Source organism: Cupressus sempervirens, chromosome 5, assembly GCF_028749045.1.
Source record: "Cupressus sempervirens isolate cs-2001-9-10 chromosome 5, ASM2874904v1, whole genome shotgun sequence".
NCBI lineage: Eukaryota > Viridiplantae > Streptophyta > Pinopsida > Cupressales > Cupressaceae > Cupressus > Cupressus sempervirens.
In genome coordinates, this window is record NC_143122.1 from 45,945,621 (window position 1) to 45,951,587 (window position 5,967).

Below are 5,967 nucleotides of genomic sequence, written 5' to 3' on the forward strand. Positions count from 1 at the left end.
CTAGTTTTACTCCTGCTTTCACACATGTTTCCTTTTGGCTTTTCTATTTCTCTTCATCAAAATTCATCTTCTTATCTCTCCCCCTTTTTTTATTATAATCAAAATGTTATCTCCCCTATTTTTGATACTTATGTCAAAGGGTTCTACATTAACAAAATACTTAGCCAAAAAGGATTTATTTACCTCCATAACTATCCTCAAAGCACCATCCAATTGTCTTGTGCAATTTCTAGTGATTTAAGTTGGATGGCTATCTCTGCTACAAGGTGAACTAGGCCTTCCAATGTAAAAAGATTAGGGTCTTTCTTTAAAACATTTTCAGCATAGGCCAGTTCTTTCTACAAAATTTCCATTTGTGGGGTGATAGCAGATTGAATTTGTATCAATTTGGCCTTTACATTTGCCACATCTACTATGAGTACAACTAATTCCTTATGAGTGTGAAGCGTAGTTTGAAAATGCTTCTCACTCTGAGCTAGATCCTTAGGTAGTTGCATGCTTGATATTTTAAGTTAGTTGCATGCTTGATATTTTAAGTTGCATCTCCAAGCTCATTATCCGTTGGTTGGTCTCTTGTGTGAAAATTGATGGGTCACACAATTTTGAGTACAGTGAGAATATATTCTCAAGTACTATTTTTACCTTTTCAATCTTCTTAGCTGGCTCAACTTGAGATAGTGCTATTGCACCTAATATTCTTTCATTCACCTTCATTTGAAACTTCTTTTCAGACCATTCTAACAATTTTGCATTAGTATCAAGGTCTTCATTCTGTACCTGGTCCACTATACTAGATAATTGTTCCATAATAGGCTTGGTTTCATCAAGTACCTGTAAGCTAAAAGCATCTAGAACGATGTCTTTTATCTCAATCAAAGCTTGCCTCTGTTTATACTCATTTCTAAGTATCTCTTACGTCTTCTTCCTCTCAAGTGCCTCTTGCACTTCATTTATTTGATCAATGTTCATATTTTCATAGTCATATTTGGGAATGACTATGTCCTCATCTAGTGCAAGGTCTCCATAGTGAAGTACCCTTGCTACTCTTGTTGAGCACGAGCCTGGTGCAAATATTTGTAGTGGCATGGCAAAAACACTTGGCTTCTGAGGCATTGTAGGAGTCCTTGTTGTAGGAAAATTGACAAATGTTTGTATTGCCTCTTGTTCCTTCTCCTTAGGGGTCTCCTCCTCTGTTCTTTCCTTGTCAATTATAGTGATCTTTGGAACTGTACCTTGTACTTGTGTTGTAGAGACAAATGTATCTATCTATCTTGTTGGCTCCCTTGTAGGCTCTATCTCCTCTATCTTTTGTGTCTTTTGTTTAGTTATCAAGACTTGAACTATGGAGTCAACCTTCGCAAATATGTCTACTGCAACTTTCTCTTGGTGTTTTCCACTTGTAGTTGTAGGGATGTGAGAAGGTGGTTCTTGTGGATTCACCTTATCCCTTGTGATATCAACTATAGCCTTTTGCAATTCTTCCACACTCACCAAGACTGGATTTGTACACAATTGAGCTTGTAAGGTAGTCTGGTGAAGAATCTTTTTGAGATCCTTTGCAGTTAGTGGATTTATGTTCTGACCAAAGTTGTTAGGAACATCTTGTATAGTTACTATATCTGCAAGTGTGGGAGTTACATGTGGGGGACTTGGTGGTGGCAATTGTGTGTCTTGCACACTCTATTCTTGTGGTTGCTCCTCAACAGTTGCTACATTATCTTTTTGTGTCTCCTTCTCCATTGTAACATTTGCCTTTTCTTTTTCTCCTTCTTCTTCTTTATCATTGTCCTCTTCTTCTTCTTCATTGTTTCTTCCCTCAAAGGGGTCAACTTCTCCTTCTTTCACAGTTGTCAAGCCATAAATTAACTTCCACATTTTTGTGGACTTTTTCACAACATCTTTAATTTTATTTTGCAAAATACTAAAGGCTCTATACTTGGGTGAAAATTTTCTCCGATGCTTCTTATCTTCTTTGCTAATTTTCCCTGTAGTAAGTTCAAGCATTACCCGAGCCAATGTTGACTCTCTTATTTCCTTTTCCATATTGAGGCAGTAATGCCATTTATTTTCTACAATTGAATATAACTCCTTAGGCATTGTATTGTCAAGTTCAAGTGGAGTGTTCTTGAACTTTTCCATCATGGTGTAGACTGACTCTTCAACCATGTTTTGTTCCTCTCTATTCAACTTATTAAAATCAATTCTTTTTAATCCTAAAAAATTTGCATTATCTCTAATGTTATCAAAAATGTTTCCTAAATCATATTTAGTGGTGTGACTTACCACTCTAAATTAGACATTATCATCAAATTTTGTTCTTTCTTCATCTGATTCAGGGGGTGCAACATATTTTATCCTCAGCTTCTTCTTGGCTAGACCTTCCTATATAGTGGCCTTCTTTGATCTAGCTCTTGTGTTGGCCCTTGTGGTAGGTTTTGTTGGCCTAGGCTTAGCTACTTTCTTGGGCTTGGCAGCTAGTTTGGTGGTGGCTTTTCTTTTCTTTTCCTCTAGTTTGGTGTGTGCTTCCTTGGTTTCTTCTTCCTCCTCGACATCTTCTACCTCTTATGAATCTTCTCTGATGCCTTGGGTCAATGCAAGTGGTCCTTGATCCTACTCTTCTTCATCCTAATTTTTCTCTTCATCATCTTCCTCACCTTCTACAATGCCTTCCCTAAATTTAGCCTTAAGCTTCTTCACTAGCTTATCTTTCTTTTTCAAAACTAAAGATGTTTTTAGTTCCATGTCTATCTTTGATTTGACAACATCATAAGTGCCAAAGGGTTGAGCACTCTTATCAATATCCTCAACTAGCAATATTGTAATTGTTTTTGATGCATCATCAATATTGATCTCATATCCAAGTGGCCTCAACCATCTCAACCTTGGTACTGCTACTTGGATGTATGTGAAATCAATGTCAACTAAGAAACATATGTCATTGATGTGTTGTTCAACAAGAGAGACAAGTATCCTCACTCTCTGCTTCATTGACTTCTTAAAGTCTTCAAAGTAGCTAGTCATAATAGTTTCAAAATTTGCCCCCATCTAATCTATGTATTCATTGACCTATACTACTATTGATATGTTTGTCTTCCAACTTACCTTTCCAAAAGAGGGGACTTCATTCTGAACATAAAAGAATGTGCATAACAATATTGCTCCAAATTTACATTGATCTCCTTGTACCTTTTTTATGGCTCCCAAATTCTCCATAATCTATTGTAATTGCAGTTCAGCTATATCATAAGGATGATCCTTCTTGAAAATTTTGTATCCCACATCTACTGCAATACAAGGTACACTGTTGAGTCAACTTGATTGATAGAATTTATGGGATATGACCCTAATAGAAAATTCTACAAGAGGATCCTTGATGGTGTCAATGGTCATCCCTCTCTTGTTCCATTTTTCCCCAGTGTTCTTTTTTATGGCTTCTTTAGAATCATTCCTTAGGGTTTTTGGCCATTCCAAAGTTGGGCACCTAGTTACTCTATGTATAATGCTTTTAGACAATTTAATGGGTCCATCTTCCAACCATAGGTGTCCATCATGGATTTTGCTTAGCACAATTCTTACCCATTCAGTCTTGAATATAGTAGGGAAATCTAGGGCACGAGTTAAGCCCTTACTCTCAACAATTTGAAACTCTTCTTTCAATACCCCATTGTCACACAGTTTATTGTATGCTTCCCTAATCTCCATATCTCCAATAGCTCCAATTTTATAGTTATAACATCTTCTAACATCCTGTACCATCACAACTTTGGGTGGAATGATGGATAAAGCTCTAACAGGGTCATTCTTATAAGCAACTTCAAGAATTGGTCTATAATTGGGTTGTTTCACTTCATTACTAACCAATTGAACTTCAAATGACTCATTGTCCTAGGGTTTCCTAGAGCTAGATGCCATTTCTTCAAACTAGGGTTTCAAAATGTAAAAATGGCTTAACTGCATGGCTCGGCACTAGTGTAAATACCTTGAATCAATGAAATGATGTTGAATCTTGGCTAGAATCTGTGCAATAGCTTCAATCTCTACTTGGAAACCATTTCTACACTCTTCTTTCTCTTTCTTTGTGTTCGTGATGAAGAAAAGTGATTGAAAACTTGACCTTATACCCTTCATTTCATAGCATTTAATGCTTAGTGCATATACAGCTATCCACTCGGCTCCTTATGCAATTTTTTTTCACTCAGCTTCCATTAATTTTCCAACACTTTACATACACTAGAGTTTCTCTTCACTCAGCATCAATTGGAATTTCCTTTCACTCAACAGCAACTAATCACTCGACTTCCACTAGTTTTGTCCAACAACTCAGCATATACTAGGATTTTACTCGGCATCTAAAGGAAACTTTCCTTACTTCGAAACAATGTGAAAATTTTGAAGTTTTAACTTTACATCTTTATTCATGTTGATCTATCCTTTGTAGTACTAATTCGGTTTTGGAACTAATGTATGATAAAGTATTGTATATTAGTTCCTCGTACCTTCTTTTGCTTAGTTGGATGAAGTATGACCACTTGACATTGGATGTGTTGCTTTCATCTTTTCATTTCCATGTTCTATTCATTTCTCCTCTAATGTGTTCAACATCAATTTTTCCTTTTCCTTTGTTGAACTCAAAGTTGGGTGCCTTTGACCTTGTTGGGTAGTGCTTGCTGATGTGACCAGTTTTCAAATAACTGAAACATGTAGTTTGGCTCAACCATCTATTGTAGCTTCCACTAAAATGTGTTCTTATGCAATTTTCAGGGATGTGTCCATACTTTTGACAATAGTGACAGCTCTACCTAGTATTGCAGTCCCAGTAGTGATGTCCATGATTATTTGACTTTGCAGATTGGTTTGGTGTCCACATAGGCTTTGATCTACATTCAAAGGCTCTATGTCCATACTTCTTGCAATTGTAGCAGTGACCTTCAAATCTTGGTGTCCTGATGGTTCTACTCCTACAGTCATGCATTTGATGACCTTGCTTATTACACTTGTGATAGTGACCCATGTTTTTAGGTTTGTCATGTTGATTGGCATTCTTGCTCCTACATACATTAGAGGTATGTCCCTTTTTACCACACAAATGACAAGTGGGTTTTGTGTTCTTGCCTTTGTTATTTCTTTCTTTTGCAGTCTTTGATGACTCTCCTTTTTCAGTGCTAGTGTATCCTAGTTCTGAAGTGTCATTACAGGATCTTGGTGAATTTAGTAGCTGTCCAAAGTACTTGATGGCTTCATTAGGTTTGTTGAAGCTCTCTTCAATTTCCTTCTCTCTTCTCAAGTCATTTTTCAGTTGTTCATTTTGCATCTTCAGTGTGCAGATCTCAATGTCCTTAACATTCAACTCATGATGAGCATTCATCATTTGGCTTAGGGTGTCTAGCTGCATGTTGGAAATTCTTGCAAGTTCAATTAACTTCTCCTCCAATCTATTGGCTAGGTTTCTCTTGTCATCTTCTATCATAGTTTTTTCTTCAATATCTCTCTTCTTCTGTTCAATCACTTCACAAAGCATCATGGCTTGTGATTCTTGTTCAATCTTGAGAGTTCTAATCATAATGTTCAAGATTCTCAAATATGACTAGTGATATTGGTAAATTTGAGAATCTTGAACATTATGATGGTGGATTTGTTAAAATTGGTAATGATGTTCTATATCCTGTGAAAGGAAAATGCTCTATGATGTTGAACTAAAAGACCAAATGTGAAAAGGAATATTGGGTACAAGGACTAAAGTATAATCTCTTGAGTGTGGCATAGCTAAATAATATAGGTCACTAACTAGAGTTTCAAAACCAAAGAGTAAAGATATATAAAGATGCTAGAAATTTGATTAGTACAGGTGAAGAATTAAGAGGTGACTTATTCTACCTGGATCCTATTGAGAACACATGTTTTATTGCAAGAGTTTAAGATGTTAGGCTATGACACAAGGGGTTATGTCATGTTAATTTTGATAACAGA